The sequence below is a fragment of the Pararge aegeria genome, chromosome 2 (assembly GCF_905163445.1).
Source record: "Pararge aegeria chromosome 2, ilParAegt1.1, whole genome shotgun sequence".
Classification (NCBI taxonomy): domain Eukaryota; kingdom Metazoa; phylum Arthropoda; class Insecta; order Lepidoptera; family Nymphalidae; genus Pararge; species Pararge aegeria.
In genome coordinates, this window is record NC_053181.1 from 13236223 (window position 1) to 13255531 (window position 19309).

Genomic DNA, 19309 nt, shown 5'->3' on the forward strand with positions numbered 1-19309 from the left:
AGGTAAGTGCCTTTAATTTCTAAAGCATTTCAGAAAAAGTAATACACATGCGATTAATATTGACCACAGATTAATTCTATAACTGATTTATATGCGCCGTTCATCTTAACTTTACGCGTGAACTGCTTGGCAATGCACTTTAGCACCATGTATTGCATGTTTCACTATGAATTGCACGTCACGAAAATTAAGAATTATTGATGTTTACGAATGTACCTAGTAATCGCCGTCATCTCGTCACCATGTAGGTACCCTTTTAGATGCAATGTACGCATCAAAAGTGCCATCTTTGATTTGAATAAAGATATTTTTGGTCCTGGAACCAACCCAATTTTACTTTTGACTTCATAGTAAAATTTTCATGCAAATAATATGCAAGCGCTTTGCCTAAAATATAAGTAGGTACAGTTTTTACGGTTTCACTAACGCCGAAAAAGGCAATGCCGAAGTGAGTAATGCGTAGGTAGTCAAAGATGATTCCAGACAAACATTTACCTTTCACCAATCAATTTTCACTAGGCAACTCTTATGATCATTGATTCTTGTCACAAAGTGCGATATTTTGTGTTTGTATCATAAAATTTTGACTTTTCGTATGGATTTAAGGTATTTAAAAAACCTTTCATCTGTCAAGTGTCAGTTTACGAGTTCTTTAAACATTACGCACTGCTTAATCGGTGTGGTAAAAGTTTTGTGAAAACGGGCACTTGTATAATGGTAAAATAATAAATCTAACCCTGAAAGTCGATTGACAGTAAACTGACATGTTATAGGTAGATAGGTACATTATAATAACATAAAATTGTGTCTTATGTATCTAAAACAACTGCAGACTGATTCCGTATCTCCGTTGCCACCAAACTTGCTAGCCAATGTGGAAAGTTGCCACCGAATAACGTGTTAAATAAATCCCGATTTGGCTTTCTGAAACTTAAGTTTTCAACTGAGTATCAAACGTAATGCATAATAATGGTTTGGGCGTTATTTGATGACAACCTTCCAAAGTGGTTAACTAAATTTAGAGTCATCTGAGGTACAGCCCTGCTGCACGGCTAGCATGGGCTGGATACAATTATCTCCCCGGGTAAAGGATAAATAAATAATAGTTTAAAAAAAACTAAAAAAACAATCTTCTTATAGAAAACCGAACTAAAAATAGAAAATAAATTTAAATTAAGAATAGTGTTAAAAAATTCAATAAATATAAATTAATAATAGTGTGAATAAAAAAAAATATTTTATTGTAAAATAAGCGTGGGGTGCATGGTGTCAAAAGTCATGGTGGTAACAAATATGAGTAGAATTATGATTATTTTGATAATATCGTAAAAAGCACCCTACGCTTTGTTTTAAATAAAATATATTTGTTTTTTAGTTTTTTTTAAACTATTATTTATTTTCTACTTTTTAGTTTGGTTTATCTTAAACTGTTATTTGATTTAATCTACTATCAATTCCGTGATATCTCTAAGTAACTGTAATTATTTTCCAAATTATTAATGTGTACGGTAAGAACCCCATTACCCACTCAGGAATCTATATTAAGACGTAACTACCATAACAGTCCCTTCGCGGGTATTATTTAAAGCAGTCCATTTAAAAGTCCTAACGCCCTCTACCATCTAGTAGCTTAATGTTTTCTGTGGAATTTGTTAGGTACGCGAACGCAATCTGTTGGTAACGCCATAGGTTTTTTACATTGTTGGTAACGCCATAGGTTTTTTTACATTTGGGTCTAGATGGCGCTGTAGTAATTAGTAAAAAATCTTATTTTTTATATTGAAAATTGGAATAATCTTCTTAGATTAGTGTATTGTCATCGGTCCTCGATATGTCTACAAAGTTTGAAAGAAATCTGACCGTTCAAAGTAGGACAAAATCGAGCTCAAAGGAGTCGGTTACAAACATACATACAAACATACATACAGGTGAAGCTAATAAAAGCGTGTTAAAAAATATTTTCTCCCACAGCTTTATCAACTCTTGGTATACACAAGCAGACAAGGGATATAATTAAGGGAATATGGAATAGGAGAAGTTTACCCCCGTTTATTATTACACATATATTATTTCGATATTATTTCCACTGGTGCGCCAATGTTCTGAGAGTTTATAAAGCTGTGGGAGACGATATATTTATATCCTTTCCACCGGCAGATAATTGTCGCCCATGCTAGCCGTGCAGGTGATAAAATCGGAGTATATAATTTTTGTCTCCTCCCTGCTTGGTTTTCCTACCAATTTAGTTCCAATCCCATTTAGAACCCCAACGAACGATGATAGTATGGCTCGACCTACACAAACGGATGTTTTTTTTCTGTCTTTGTGTCCGGACTCATCTTTCTAACTGCTGAACTGATTTTGACGGAACCTTACGAAACATAGAAAAAACAAAGGGGAAGTAATATTAGCTACTTATTATAGCAGTAAAAATATCGTATGAAAGTCTGACATAAGAACTTTAAATTTTTTTCAACAGTTTATGAACCCCATTGTTTTTTACCAACGAAATTACGAACGAAAACCAGGCTTCCCAGCGCCCCATATACTATTACATTAAAAAATGATAAACAACTGCTTAATGGTAGGTTGGATCTTATAATATAACTGTCAAGGATAAAAATGTATCAATATCGGCCCTATCGGATTATTTGATGTATATTTTAATCTTCATATATAAAACTAGTATTGTACAATTATTTGTAGAGTTTAGATGGACAGTCTTACTTGTTTATAATAAAGGGCCATTAAACAGATATTCCGTAATGTTTTTCAGTTATTAATTATAATAAGCATTGATTTGCAAGCAGTAATGTTTTGAATATTGTCACATTTCAGTTTAAGGCTTCTTCGTTATAAGTTGTGTCGCCGCTACAAGTTTGATTGATATTAAATTTGATTGATATTTTTTTTTGTTTAAATTACTTACTCCATTATAAATTATTCTTATCCAAATATTTAATGTTTTAACTCTTTAGTTTAATATAAAAATATATTAAGATGAAACTTATATCTTTAAATATGATTGACTTGTCTTGTTGTAACAACAAAACAAGCCAATCATATTTAAAGTCGACATTGTAAACGGTATCTGAGCCGTATAAAAGTAGGAGGATTGGATTGTCAAACGGTCTTTTGCGTAACCAGCATTGGTAGAAGGAATCTCTGCTTGAATATGAAATAATTGCAATAAGTAAAACTCCTTGAGTAGACACTAGACATAAACAATCTACCGACCGATGACCGGATGCAAATGAGTTACTTTTTTTAGAAATTAATCGAAGCCTTTTAAGATAAATATTTCTTGACTGAAGAAAAGGATGCAGCTGTACCTACCTTTGTAAAAACATTGCATCTTGTTGTTTTAAGTACAGGATGCCCGATTTAGCTTCCTGGAATTTTTCTGGATTACTCGCCGATATGTGTTTTGTTTCTAATTCATTTGTTACATACAAAAAGAGCTACTGAACATTTTTATATTAGGCTACCTAGTTCACGATTGTAAATAACTCAAGAATGTATTAATTCAGGAAAGCGGTGATAGCCTAATGGTTTTGACTGAGGCTTCACTTCTGGGGGTGCTGAGTTCGAACCGCGGCACGCACCTGTAACTTTTATAAGTTAAGTGCGCTTTTAAGCAATTAAATATCACATGCAGGAAACCATCGTGAGAAAACTGCATGCTTGAGAGTTTCCAATAACGTATTCAGAAGTGTGGAAAGTCTGCCAGTCCTCAATTGGCCTAAACCCTTCTCACACTGAGAGGAGACCCGTGCTCTGGGTAGACGATGATTATTTTACAGCACTTTAACGGTAGGTACCGACTTATTGTTTGAATCGAAAAATAAGAATGTCACGGTACCAAGATATTACGTGCAAGTTGAAAATATTTTAGATATTATTAACAATCTTCAGGTAACCTTACTGGGGGATATTAGACAGATTTTCTATACAAACTGCTCGAAATTTCATTGTCTAAACTTTCATGCCTTAACCAACCGACGCGTTCAAGAAGAACCGAATCTGATACCTCCTTTATCCGTGCCCTAACCGCAGTGACACGTGTCAAACTGCAAGCATAACGCAGTAAGATGTTACTACTTTAGAGTGTTAATTGTCAAACCCATTGAAATAGATGTCCTTGTTCCCAGACACAGCCTCAACCTATAACAGTAGGTATTTCTCGGCAGACTAAAGTCAGATGCGAGAAGAAATAAATGCTTGGAGCATTCATAACTCTCGTATACTCGTAGCTCTTAACATGATATGAAGAAACAAAGGATCCGAGAGGATCATATTTGGCGTCTTTGTCTTTCTGACACAGCCTATTTTCGCATTAAATCTATAGGTAAGGCTTTGAGGTACTTGGGGCGGTAAAGTTTAGCTGTCCTTCTATCACCTGTTAATCAATGGGCCTGTTATAACTTTAGAAATAATTACATATCACTGACCTAACCTACATAAGCACGTCTCTCCTTTCTCGATACAATACGAGGCCGGATGCTGTCACGTCCTCATTGGCCAATGCATCAGGTTGCAAGTTCAGCGAGTTTGTTCATAGTCCACCTTTCTTCTGAGACTTTGACATGTGCACATTCTAGATCGGCAATTAGACTGGACTTCCACTGAATTTCACTTCAACTTATGGAAATAGTAGATGTGGCCCATTATGGGATGCGCTTGATAAGAAGATGCCTATTCACTATTGTTTGAATGAAAGGTACCAAATACAAACCAAATACAACATTGATTTTCACAAACCCTATGCACACATAACTAGTAAACCGCTGTACTTATACGAGTTTTCGGGATATTGAAAATATACTGATGAAAACACAATCGATTTATTGTAGTAATGGTTGAAAGGTTAAAGGCAAAAATATCGCATAGCTTCTTAGCACATCACTCTTCGAAATATACTTATCCTGTTAGAAAAAGATATTAGCCAACGTACGAAGATCAAGTTTTTGTAGCCCAGAGAAGCGACGAATCTTCGCAGCTAAGTAGCAGTGACCCAATTTATTGTTCTCAGTCTATTTCCAAAACCAGGCAAGGATCCCTTCATTCATAGGAGAGAAAGATTAAAGTCTTGATCCTCCACGTTACTTCTTAGTACTGAGAACGCACCGGTGGTGTCTCGCTTGTATTCATGAAAAATTGCCCGTTATACGTTGAGGGCATTTAGGGCGTTTTATCTAGAATCCTACCCTTAATCTGTAGGTACAACGCAATTCTCAGAAATTAATGATCGTAAGGTGGCCTGTCCTCTGCAGTCTTAAAGGATTTATTTTGAAGTGTGTGCTCAGGAACTATTCGATATTTTCCCCTTTACCATTTTACCAATGCACCACAAGACTTCGGACTTAGTCAGGTAGGTACTCGAGACTTCTTGGTCTCAGGATATCAGGTAAGTATGCGAAACTTTTAACGATTTAAACAACACGGTACAAATATTGATCGTAAAGATAAAAGGTATAGGGGTAAAGCTAATTAAAAAGTTATGGCAAGTCGTCTCCCAACTCATAAATGTTTATTGAAGCCATTTTATAATGTGGGGTACCTTAAACGCTAGCAAGCTGACGCGGGTATAACGTTTCCATGTGTTCGTTGAGTTAACGTGATTATGGAAATATCCAGTGGCATGCACTTTATATATTCGTAAAAGCACTGCCTACCCTAACGATATCCGGTTTAAAGAGTGATTTTTCCGGTATGTTTCATGAGGCTACTACTACTACTACTGTGTCCTGATCCTACCGCTGTATCAAAAAATCTGAGCAAGTCACTGAAATCATAGCTATAGCTCAATTTTTAACCTAGTTAAAAAAAGGAGGACTTTTTTATGCCATGTTGTGTAGGTAATCCCAAATGGGATTGTTTTACCTATCTAGGTATGATAAAAATATCTATGATAAAGCGGTTCAGTAGATTTAAGTCGCTATCAAAAACAAACAAACTCATGTGAGTTTCAAGATGTGATGAATATTAATTTTAGTAATTTGTGTAATAAAATAAAATAAATAAACAAACTCATCGCCGATGTTATTTGGGACTCAAAGTTCCATTAAAAATACACTTAAAACATTTATTTTAATGGTGTAGGTAAATATCAAACTTTGCCAAGAGCCCGCTTGATAATTTATAAAGTACCTAAATATTTAATAATGAAAGTAATAAACTGATAAACGACTAAGACACCGGGAAGTATCTTCGCATCGTTCGAATCCATGTACCTACCTAGGACTGCGGTGCATCGATAATGCAGTCGTATTTATATAAAAATACCCACCAACTCAATGTCATGAACATAAATATCTGGCAAATATGAATTTATAGTTCTCAAAAGTTTAATTATTTACCCACTTTATAAATTTACTGTAACAAAACACATTTTTTTAATTATCTCTAATGATACGCCTTGAGGCGGATCACGTATGTACAAGGAAGCGACATATCACATTATTATTATCTACCTTATATTCAGATCTTCCCATAATTTATTTCCTGCTGGAGCATAAAATAACGTTTGAATTACGTGACAACCTAACGAGCCGCGTAATAGCTCGTGAAGTAATGAAGGCAGGAACTGTTTGGGATTATAGCAATTATGTCGGTAAGGGACGCATCAACCTAACTTAGTTGGATCGTAAGATGTGATGTAATTAGATCAAATAAAAATTCTGTTATAGGTGCCTAGGTTATATATATGCCTATAATTATAGCTATAGTGCATTGGGCTTAATATCTTAATGCTTAGGTAATTCATACCAACCTAAGAAGGTCTCACAAATAAACGAAAGTAAGGAAGCGGTGATAACATCGTGGTGAGGGCCTCCTTCACTTTCGAGGGATTGAATTCGAACACTGGCACGCACGTCTAACTTTTCTAACTCTAACTTATGTGCAGTTTAAACTTAATATTTTTAAAGGCAAGTGAAGTCCGCCGATCCGTACTGGGCTAGCGTGGCGCACTACGGCCTATACCCTTCCCATTTTGGGACGCGACCCGTGTCCTGTAGTGGGTCGGTTTAATGGGTTGTTAATGATGAAGGATGATGAAATTAACGTGTTAGGTGTACCGACAGAATGGTTATACTGTGTTTTGGTTACTTAAAATACTTTAAACTGTTTTTAAACTATTTTAAATTTCAGACCTACAAATCACTGTCTTTTTACACGCTTTATATTAGCTTCACTTGTATGTTTGTTTGTAACCGACTTCTTTGGGCGCGATTTTGACCCACTTTAAACGGTCAGATTTCTTTCAAACTTTGTAGACATATCGAGGACCGATGACAATACACTAATCTGAAAAGATTATTCCAATTTTCACTATAAAAAATAAGATTTTTTACTAATTACTACAGCGCCATCTAGACCCAAATGTAAAAAACCTATGGCGTTCGCGTACCTAACAAATTCCACAGAAAACATTAAGCTACTAGATGGTAGAGGGCGTTAGCTATTACTTTTTAATGGCCTGTTTTAATAATTAAATAATAATTAGAACTTGCATTTCGAGAGACGGGCACACTGAATAAAAAAAAAATATTTTATCTCTTTAATGGTGGATGGGTTACCGATTAATTTTGCTCTAATAAAAATAATAGATCAAGAAAAACTAAAAAAAATCGCTATTATGAATAAACTAAAAGAAAGAAATTAGTTTAGTTTTTTATACCAAGCGTGTTTTTTTAGTTTGTTTGAACTATTTAATTATTATATAGGTAGGTATATTATAGACGAGCGCATGACAACCGATGAAGTGATAATGCTGCCTAAGGTGGAGCGCGCTTGCCTAGAAGATGCCTATTCATTCTTGATTTGAAGGTACTCAAATTAAAGGTAATGGGGAATTGGAAGCTGGAATGGATTCCAGATCTATGCAATGTGAATCAGAAACGAGGATGCAAAGCAATTATGCGCGTCTAATTCCATGGTTTAATAACAACGTAGGGGTGCAGATCCTTACGGTGCCTCGCGGTTCGATGGTAAAAAATGAATCTTAATATTGACCTTAATCTTCTCATTGAAACTCATTGGCTAAAAACAGATTTCACCAGATTGTAAAACAAATTGCCACCATTACCTACAAACTAGTATTACATACCTAGAGTTCACCACGCAGCTTCGGCAAAGCGTTGTTAGTTAACTACGAGGGTTCCGTTTTCTATTATGATGTTTCGCACCCTTAGGGTTTCACAAAAAGAACTGAATTAAGAACATATTCCTTTTTGGAATTTTCGGTTGCTGCTTGATAATTAATAAATAATTAGCACATAACCACCAACTTTCAACTGTAAGTACATCCTCTAGATAAACGTAAGAATTCATATCTGATATCGGATGACCTAGATACGAAAATGGACAGTATTGGGTTAAACAAGGCACGCTTGCAAAAATAACCTGTATTTCTGATCATGAGCCGATAAACGATAAAACTAAGGTATTTACCAATATTACAAGAATTACCTTTTTTTCATTTCCATCTAGTTTTGAAGATTTTTTTTAAAGCCTTATCTAGTACGTAAGTTCTAACTTAACGATTGCATTTGTAGTTAATACAATTAGAGTGACATTGTGGCCAATAATACCTATCTAAGGCTATAAAAGCAACTGTGTCAGTAACCTAAGTACGAATTTTGACTACGGTTTGGCCACGCGTCGGTCACGCATAGTCTTCATATTAAACTTTATGTCACATTTAAAGCTCACATGTCGATGCTGTTCTTCATTTGGGTCGATTCGTTAGGTGTGGCAAAGGGACCATATTTCCTCCATTGTCATTTTTATATGAATTTGAAATTAATATTACGCTTATGTTGCAATTATGACAACTCGATATTTGTTTACAATTAGCTAAGGTTAGTTAGATTGATCTAAATAAAAATATCGATTTAGGTAGGACATAGTTACGAATGCTACTTATAAACAAACCGCAACACATGAGAAGCTCCGCCATTTTGGAACTCAGTTAATATCCAACGCGACACACGTCGTCTGAAACCGATCCTTAGGACTATGACGAAGCAAGGAGTTTTAGTTTCGCTCTTGAAGCCATACCGAGTCGGTGTTTGAACCCCTGCAGTATTGACTCAAGTGCAAGGCTTCTGTCTGCTATTTGTTCGTGTCGGAACGTTCTGCTTTGATGTCTTGAACTTGCGTCATCTTGTATTGACATAGCTGGCGCTGCTGGAATACGCTGCTCTTATAAAAAGATTTTCAATATTTTCCGGGGTTTCTATTTCAAGCTTCTTTGTTTGTTCTTGATTTTATCAGTTGAACCCATAAATGAAGCAACTTCTATACTTAATTCATTACTGCGACGGCTTTTTAAAAACGTCAAAGTATTGACAACCGTTTCCTATTATTTCATTTTTTGTTAGGGACTCAAAACTTCCCAAAGCATACTAAAAGCGTCCCTTGTGTGTTTAGCCGGAAAGTAATCCGCAATCAGTTTGTCATTTAATTAACTAGGAAAAATTGAAATTTAATAGTATCTATAATATGTAAAAGGAAAATGATCAAAGGCTTCGGTCTCCCTTTCCGGGAGAAAAAGTTCGAATCTCGGCACGCCCTTTTATGAGTTATGTTTAATTTAAGCAAATAAAACATAACCTGCTCTAACAGTGAAGGAAACATCGTGAGAAAACCTTGCCTGCCTGAGAGTTCTCCATACGTTCAAAGGCGTGTGAAGTCTACAATTCAGGCCAACTTTGTGATCTACGAAAAAAACCATTATCTAAACTTCTCTCTCTGAGAGGAGACCCTATAGTGGGCTTGTAATGGATTGATAAGGATGGTCGAAGGGTAATTGGAAAAAAATCGTCGTTCCGATAACTCGAAGATTTATATTGGCATTCCTGTCTTATTCCTGTCACACAGAATACGGTAAGACATCACTATCAGCGGTCATGCAATAAGACAACATAAGTTTATAAAAACATCTTCCGCAGTAAAAAGAATTACTTATTTTTAAGATTTTTTGTTTTGACTAGAGACAATGTGAGACTACAGTAACTGAAATAACATCCGGCTAAATTTGTTGTGGGCTAATTCTTAAATCACGTAAAATTTTTAACCTACCTACCTAGTCAGCAGTTTTGTACCCATCGCAACAAAACTGCCTTCAAAAGGTCTATTACAGTAACGTAATATTTGCGTTTTCTTTACATACTAATTATCAAACATAACTCAACATTCGGTGAAAGTGTGGATTCAAAACTCATTTACACAGTACGACTATGTTTTTCACCTTATGAAGCACAGGGTTGTCAGTTGTAGGTAGGTACGACAGACACATCGAAGTGGAAGGATCAATAAACCGATAGGAAATCATTTCAATTGCTTTTATTTACTTTCTTTTTATTAAAAGTTTATACTCTAAAAGCACTTTTCACGGATTAAGTATAGCGAATTATGCATGAATTAAATTATTCATGGTGACTTCATATAATTATCTTTAAACAGCAATAGTGTGTGGGCAAACAAATGAAAAAGCTGACAAAAATAAAATAAAATAATTATGTTTACTGTTTTTTAAGTCGTGTCTAATTCGGCATTCAGGACAGCCCTACTTACTAAAACAAAAATTGGAATCTCATACATCAGAAAGTCAATAAACTAGTAAGGGACCCCGCACGCTATAACCTAGGTGAGAACGCCAACTTTGTTCGAAAAAGTTTTGCATGCTGGCAGCATTGCCGCTTGGCAGTAAGTACCTTTAGTTCAAGATTTATACGCCGCATTAGTCGTTTTCGGTTATCGGAAAACTGTAATTTCAGGACTACTAGAATGTAATATAGGACACATTACATTCAGTATTTCTGAAATTACAGTTTTCCGATATTAATGCTAAAGTTCGTTCACATTGTTATAAGCTTTCAATTACCAAGACAAGGCCGAATCGTCTATCCTGCATGGACGCAGGATAGACCAATCGCACTCACGTCGTTCCAGCTACGAATTACAATATGCGCCCGCTTGAGTAAGAATGCTGTGACTGGTCGCATGCAAGATGCATAAATATAAACGGCAGATCGGATTGGTTGGCACCTTGCTTGTAGTAATTTTTCAGAAGCATGAAATATAGGTTTGCATAAAAATAGGTTGCATGAAATATAGGTAGGTGGTGGTGCTCATATTCTGCTATTTTTATAGATTTATCATAGACAGCATCCTTGATCGGTACGAAGTGAGGTTAGTTCCCCCCTCTGTCGCCCCATAGTACGCACGCATGTAGCTCTCATTGATGGATTGAGATCATATCATGCGACGCACTACACCACCGGCAACGGGAGCACTCGCGGGAGCTCGTAGCTCCTGTTGCCCCAAGCTGGCCGACGCGATGGTGGCTGGTCGTCGTATTTTTGATGTTGATGTCGCGTGGTGACGCCCTTGCGTGTTCTCCGAGCTGGAGGAGGCGTCACATCCCCTGCAGACGTCGGTGGGGTTTTAAATTCGTTCAACGACGACGTAGACGACTCCTGGCTCGATCTAACTTGTGCGCATCTTGTTCTGCCGCCACCGCGTCTCATTTTCATTAATCTTGTAAATTATTAAACTTGCTTTTTCTTGTTTAAAAGTTGAATAAAGTATTATTATTTTGTTGTTATAAATAAATGGGAAAAAATCTGACATGTTCGACGGATGGCTGGTTAGGTTAGGTTAGGTTAGATTTATTGTTATTATTATTGACGGTCAGTGGAAAACTAGCGCCTATAAACAGAACACCAGGGCATGTATGGAACACGTCCTGCAAATGTGCCTGTAATTATACCGGCAACAGCGCTCTTCAGACCGAAACACAGCATTTCAACAATGCTGTTAAGCGGCAGAAAAAAGTATGGTGGTAATACTTTCTAGGACGAACTCTGTCACAAACAGCTCTACTACTAATAAAGAAACCTCTACTACCATTAAGTTGAGTATGTTTTCAGTTATGTTAGAATTCTTCAATACATAATAGCAAAAAATGAAATGAAAACTTTTTTCAAGTAGGTGCCCCTGCAACTGGCTGGGTCCGTGGGTGCGAAAGGTCTCCTAAATCCGAAGAAGTAGGAGACCCACATTACCTCCGACCCTTGGGCAGGACGGATCACGGAGGTTATGTGGGACTCACCCCTCTAAAGGGGTATACCCAAACTAAAAACCACTACGGCATGTCTCTCTTGTTGGCTTTGTTAGACGCCCGGGGAACCCGTAGGTAGTAGGTACCTACGCTGGCATTCGTAAACTCGTTATCTAGTATAGAATCACTGTCCGTCTCTCCTATGGTAATACTTAATAATATTGATTAGTTGCTCAAAAACGCTCGGAAATTAATAAATAAATAAGAACATTATTAAGTACTGAATTTAGTACCTCAATTATTTTAATTTGTTATATTAATTACAATAGTGAGACAACGGAAAATCAAAATGGTAAGTATTGGTCATCTGAACCGTCCTTATCGCAACGCATGAATATATACTGAGGGTGTAAACTATTTACCGCTTTTCTGAGCCTTCTGCCGCTTTTTAAATATAAGTATTATAATATACATTATGACGTAACTAGCTGTGGTTATGGCCTCATAGTGCGTGAGAGTCCTAAGGCCCAAAGCAATCGTGCATTTAACGAGTCATCGCAAACAAGTCAATTGCCTACAAAAATGTTCTAAAAAGACGAGAAAGAATGAAATTAGACCAGTTATGTAATTGAGACAGCTCCGGTCAATAACATCCTTAGGCCCACGTTATTGATTGCGTAATGGTTACCTCGGCGATACATCACTTTCTCTTAGATGTATTGGCTACCATATTATTTGGGTCGGCGGCGTTCACGTGGCATTGTTTATATATTCTCCTAGTAGAGGATTTACCAACGTCTACACCATAAAGGTCGATCATAAATTAATCTATTTCTCAATAATATTGATATAATAGGTATGTAGGTACCTACCTGTTTACATTAAAGCAGCGCGGAAAAAAACGTATACTGCATACAAGTGTACCTGTTTATTAATGGGATATGATGATGACGATGAATATGAAATAAATAAATATTTATTTATTATTGTACTGTTACATTTCCATATCAAATTATAATTCAATAATTATAATATCAAAAGAAGAGATAAAAATCGAATGCTTACATTTAGAGAGGAATTCGTGATCCGTATACCTACCACTAGACCATCGATGCAGTATTTTTTTAAGAGGAGTTAATTTTATCGCACTGCCCTGCCAGAGGTCGATAATACTGCCATTGACCTAAAAAATGTTTTCTTATGGATTGGACTTGATTTATGTAGAATGTAGGTCTCTGTTGCAATCTGTATATCGTCAACGAGGTGAATATTAAAAGTACCTACATTCAATTTAAAATTAAAATAAATCCTTAGTTGATGTGCGATTGGGAGAAATAAATAAAAAATTTAAAACATATTATATACTTTACAAATCTTTTACTATGAAGCATATATTGCAAATAGGTAGTTTTTCCATAATATGTACCTAAGTATATATTATATTTTCAAAATTCAAATTCGAAAATTCAAAATACATAACCCACAACCTTCACAATGGTGACAAATTTATATATATCATATATTCCTTCCAATTCCCAAGCAAAGGGCAAAGATTTTCTTTTATCGCTAATACTGGAATGTACTGGAATGACTGTCGAGTTCGAATGCAGCACGAACCTCTAACTTTTCCAAGGAATGTGCGTTTTAAGCAATTAAAATATCAATTGCTTTAACGGTGAAGGAAATCATAGTGAGAAAACCTGCATGCCTGATAGATCTCAATAATGTTCTCAACGGCATGTGAAGTCTATCAATCCGCACTAGGCCAGCGTGGTAGACTACAGCCTTAACCCTTCTTATTCTAATAGACGACCCGTGCTTTGTAGTGGACTGGCAATCGGATGATCATGATAATGATACACTTTTTTGGAAACTATATATGTATGTCAGTATAAATAAATCTGTAGTTATTGTAATACGTGCCGCCCAGCGATTTAGCGATGCGGTACGAATTCCCTTAAAAACCGACAAGGGTTAGGTATGCGTCTATTAGTACTGCCATACCCCTATCGATATCAATTGATATAATTGAAGTCGTAGCATAACTCTAAAAGGTTAACCCAAAGGTAGCAGGTAGGTAATACCTGACTATATAGAATCTCAGCATAGAATGATATTGATTTGTGTGTTCGATGACTAATAATAAACCTACCTAGGTACCTTGTTGATTGATTGTCCTCGTTACATCCGTGTTATGTCGTCTTCTATTCATAGCAGTCAAATGGCAATGGCTATAGGCTATAGCCCATTGTCCTTTGACTGCTATGAATAACAAGGAAAGGTTAAAATATCACAAATCATTTCTTTTTTTAAGTTATGGATAATCTATGTATTATTAATATGTTTAATAATAAATAAATAAATAAATATGCTACGACAATACACACATCGCCATCTAGCCCCAATGTAAGCGTAACTTGTGTTATGAGTACTAAGATGACTGATGAATATTATTATGGATAATATACATAAATACTTATAATATATTTATATTTATAAACACCGAGACACTGAAAAACATTCCTGTTCATCACACAAACATTTGCCAGTTGTAGGAATCGAACCCACGGCCTTGGACACAGAAAGCAGGGCCGCTGCCCACTGCGCCAATCGGCCGTCAAAATAATATACCCATGCAAATCGTTACTGAGTGCCAAGTGAGAGATTTTCTACCACGTTTACTTATTCGATAGCGTGAGAGTAGGTACACCACGATTTATATGGTATCAAAGGTGTGCCATCTAGTTACAGTACTGGGAAACTAAAACCCGTTTACTCCCTCCATATTTATCATGGTTTTTCCCAAATCCAGTTGGAACTGTGTTTTCCTAGGATAAAAAGTTGCGTAGGTTACGCTACGTTCTTTAATAACTAATTTATCACCGCACACCGGGGTGTTATAAGTTATACGGGGTGGTGTGCGCGGGTGTGTGTGTGTGTGTGTGTGTGTGTGTGTGTGTGTGTGTGTGTGTGTGTGTGTGTGTGTCTGTTTTTGGCATCGTAGCGACCAAACCGATGAACAGATTTTGATTTTGTTCTCTCTCACTAATTCATTTTAGCTTATGTATGATGAAAATTGGTCCAAGATGGCCACTGCCACAAAATGGTGGATTAGATACATATTTTTTCAGACTCCCTCAACATGGGTATCAAATAAAAGGGCTTGCCTAATAGAATAATGTACACTATATTGAAAGACGGGGGTTTTCAAATTTGGTACTATTACGTATATCATATTTTGTATATCATGATTAATGGTATATCTTATCGGTTACATTGTGACCTATATTTAAGTTATGTTAGTAGGTATCATACAAATTGGAGCGTGATCTTCGATAAGGGTAAGAGTTTGCTGATAAACGAAAATCCAGTACTTGCTGATTATAAAAATTACTACATGGCTACTGCAAATGAGTTATGATCAAAAGTAACAGTTCATTCAATCAAACATATAACATCAAAATCCATCCTGTATAACGTATCTATAATATCAATATAATCCTATATATAATACACATGCAAACAAGCTCTCCCAACACACGTACCAACAATCACGCGCGGGAATACACACAAAAACCCATGCACACACACCCACACAGACACACGAACTTGCACACACACACACACATACACACACACACACAGGCACAACGTTTACGAAACTCTTGTAAAGTTAGTGCACTATGACTGACAGTTTTTACATTTAAAGTCAAAGATTGCCCTTGCCTATATTTTGCCAATTTTTTTTTTTTTTAAATGCCAATGTAACTGTTCCAAATAAAGATTTTTATAATTTTATATTATAGGTGCCTTACTAACGACTAAGTTTTACCCCAAAAGTTAAATTAGATTTAGCTTGCAAGTTTACCATGGAACCATTTAATAATAACATAATTGTTATTATTTGTCATTGGAACAGAATTGGTAAAACTGAGGTACCTATAAGTACAGTAGTATCTACTCATAGCTAAGGGGTAAAACCTTTTTTATAAAACCTACTAACTTGATTTTATAACTAAGGTTTTACGCCTTGACTAAACTTTGTCAATGATGGAAGTGATATTCCTGCATGTTGCATTCCAATCTTATATCTTTAAACGAGCAATTCTTGTGTATATATATTGGAATCTCGGAATCGGCTCCAACGATTTTCATGAAATTTAGTACATCATTTTGTTTGTGTTTTCCGGTAATAACCGATTTGGTGCAACGAAGTTGCACGGGTCAGCTAGTATTATTTATAATGGCAAGGCAAGGACCATTGTAGAAGACTGGTTCAATAAATCCTTGTGAGGATAGTAAGCCAGCTGGTGAAAATGGCGCTAAAGGGTTAATGTCAAGGTTACTAAATGTACGGGGGTGGACTGGAATCAAAGCGAAGAACTTTTCCGTAAATGCCTGACGCATACTTCTTCGTCGGGAGAAATGGAGTGGTTATGTGGGTTATGGGGCTGTGGTAAAAACTGTACGTGAGTACGGGATAACCGCACTTCCGCCAGGGTTTCATCCACCAATCGTGGTCGCCGAATATCTGCAGTGAACGGAACACAGCACTGGACCTTCTTATCTTCTCGGACTGGTAATTCATTCGGTGACGAGTGCCAATCATGGAGGCATGAGGCAATTGTTTGTCCGTTTTGGCCTAGAAAAAAGAACTGACTGCCTAAAAATAATATTAATTATTATTATAAGCATAGATTATTTCTAAGTGAACTTGGGGGGGTGTTCGAATCCCACCTCTAACTTTTTGATATTTGATAAGTTATTGACGTACTAAGCAATTGTAATATCACTTGCAACAACGGTGATAAAAATCATGGGGAAATCTTCATACCTGAGAGTTCCCCATAATTTTCTCAAAGGTGTGTGAAGTTTATCACTCCGCACTGGGCCAGCGTGGTGGACTACGGCCTTAACCCTGAGAAGACATCTGCCCTGTAGTCAGTCGTTAATGGGTTGATATGATGATGATGACGATAGGCTTTATAGAGCTGTACACCTACCACAATAATAAATATGTTAGCAAACAAAAAAAAATCCTTTTTTTGTAACATTTATTTTTTTTCGATTTGCTGGCTGCTTGGCGGTTTTATTTAAGTCACAATACTTGTGAGACGTCTGAATAAAACAACCAAGCAAATCCCTTTTTGCTTTGTTTGACATTGATGGATGTATTTCTACAATTATCATCAGTATCTGTAGTCTGCAATGCACATGGTCGATAGTAGTGACGTCAAAACAAAGGATTTGCGTCGACGTGCGCACATGTGCAATATCCGGCGCATATACACAACAAAGTGCAGCCCCACGCACAGTTTGTAAATAGCACGTACAAAATGGATAGGTAAGCTTCAAACAAAGTTTCTCCTTCAAAGTTTAAGTGAGGCGAATTGCTATAATGGTTGATGGATCGGTATTTTGTTTTAAAGTTTTCGTAGGTAGGTAGGTACTTGTTATATCTACTGAATTAAAAATTGCTGAAGCTTCTTAGTAATTTCAAATGCTCAAATATTAAAGTGCGATACTGATATATTTCCAGTAGGCCTAATAAAAGAACAAGTCTGAATGACTACCTCGCGCCGGCTCGGAAAAGATTATTTCGAGAAGAATCCGAAGAAGCCGAGAAAATTTGCTCTTCTCCAACATCAAAGTTTTAGATTGGTCGATTTAACACGCCTTTCAATTAAAATTCCTGTGGATTAAAAACATTGTTTATGCATTTTATATTTATAAAATTGTCATTTCCTGCAAGTGTATGTAAAAACACAATTAAAAAATTATAAAATTGTGGAAAACTCTTAAACATGCATTTCCTTACGATGTTATAGTGATATTTAATTGCTTAATTCTGCCCTCACAATATGACAGACAATATTCTGCATTTTGACAATAATATTGCCTGTGTGTGTAAACCGAGCGGGGGGGTATTGAAGAGTGGAAGTACGGGTAAAAATATTGTCAGTAATATTTTCCGATCGCAGAACGCGCATAACTTCGATAAGCTAGAGGTGCGTCAGGTCGAACTTTTTCAATTGATGTTAATATAAACAAGTTGATATAAGTATGAATAATACCTATCTACGGAATAAGTACTTACGTTAATTACTTACAAAAGTTTTTGCCTTGTACTCATAAGTTTTCAAACAGTAGGATTTTTATGATAGACTTCCACTTCCTGAAGTGGACTCTGAGATACCCCCGCTTTATTCAGTTAATTATTTTCCTTATAACGCGACGTCTTCGTTCAAGTTTAACCACTATATTAGTATGTTAACAATGGGTTTAAGTAGTACAATCTACAACACTCAACAATCAACGGCTACTTAAACACGTGTAGTGCTTGTTAGGCAGTTAAGGAATAGCTAGCTACAAACGCAACGGGGGCGAGTAAAAATCAGTATGAGGGTGTTAAAGCAGCCAATTTTCAGGGTTGCCAACTCCTGAAAAAATATCTGAATTCCAAAACTTGAAAATCGGTTCTTAATAAACCTTGAAAACGACAGTTATGTTTAAGTATATAACTAATATATCATCATTCCACAACAAGTAAATCTCGATAAGACTGTTCATCCACATTTCGGCAGGCAGCGGAACAAGTAAAGAAAGTACAACTTTGTAACGAGGAATTAAAATAGGTCCATTTAACTCTAATACTACCTTTTTTATTATAATGTTTTAGTATGTTCTACTTTGTCACTTTTAAACGGAAAATAGTCCGTAGGTTTGTAAACGGTGTTAATCTTAAACTAACGGTTAAATCAACATAATCACATCAAACCATTACCGGCCCACTATAGGGGCACGGGGTTTTACCACAATAAGAAGGGTTTAGACTGTAGTCCAGAACGCTCACCCTGTTCGGATTGTCGGACTCCACACGCCTATGATAACATTATTCAGGCATGCAGGTTTCCTCACGATGTTTATCTTCACCATTGAATAGAAGCAAGTGGTATTTTAATTACTTAAACGCACAAACCTTACATAACTTTGAGGTGCGTGCTGTGATTCGAACTCGGGCCCCCGAAAGTGAAAGCGTTGTCCTAGCCACTAGGCTATAACCGCTTCCGCTTCGGTAATATATATTAGAGATATAATAAACCTCTAAAACATTAAAGCACGCTATAACTTGCGTTGGTCTCGTTTTCGTGTACAGAAACTGTGTAGGTCGAAACAGAACTGTAACGTCACCGGAACAAGGACATTATTAATTATTGCACTTATTTTAAGTATAAGTTT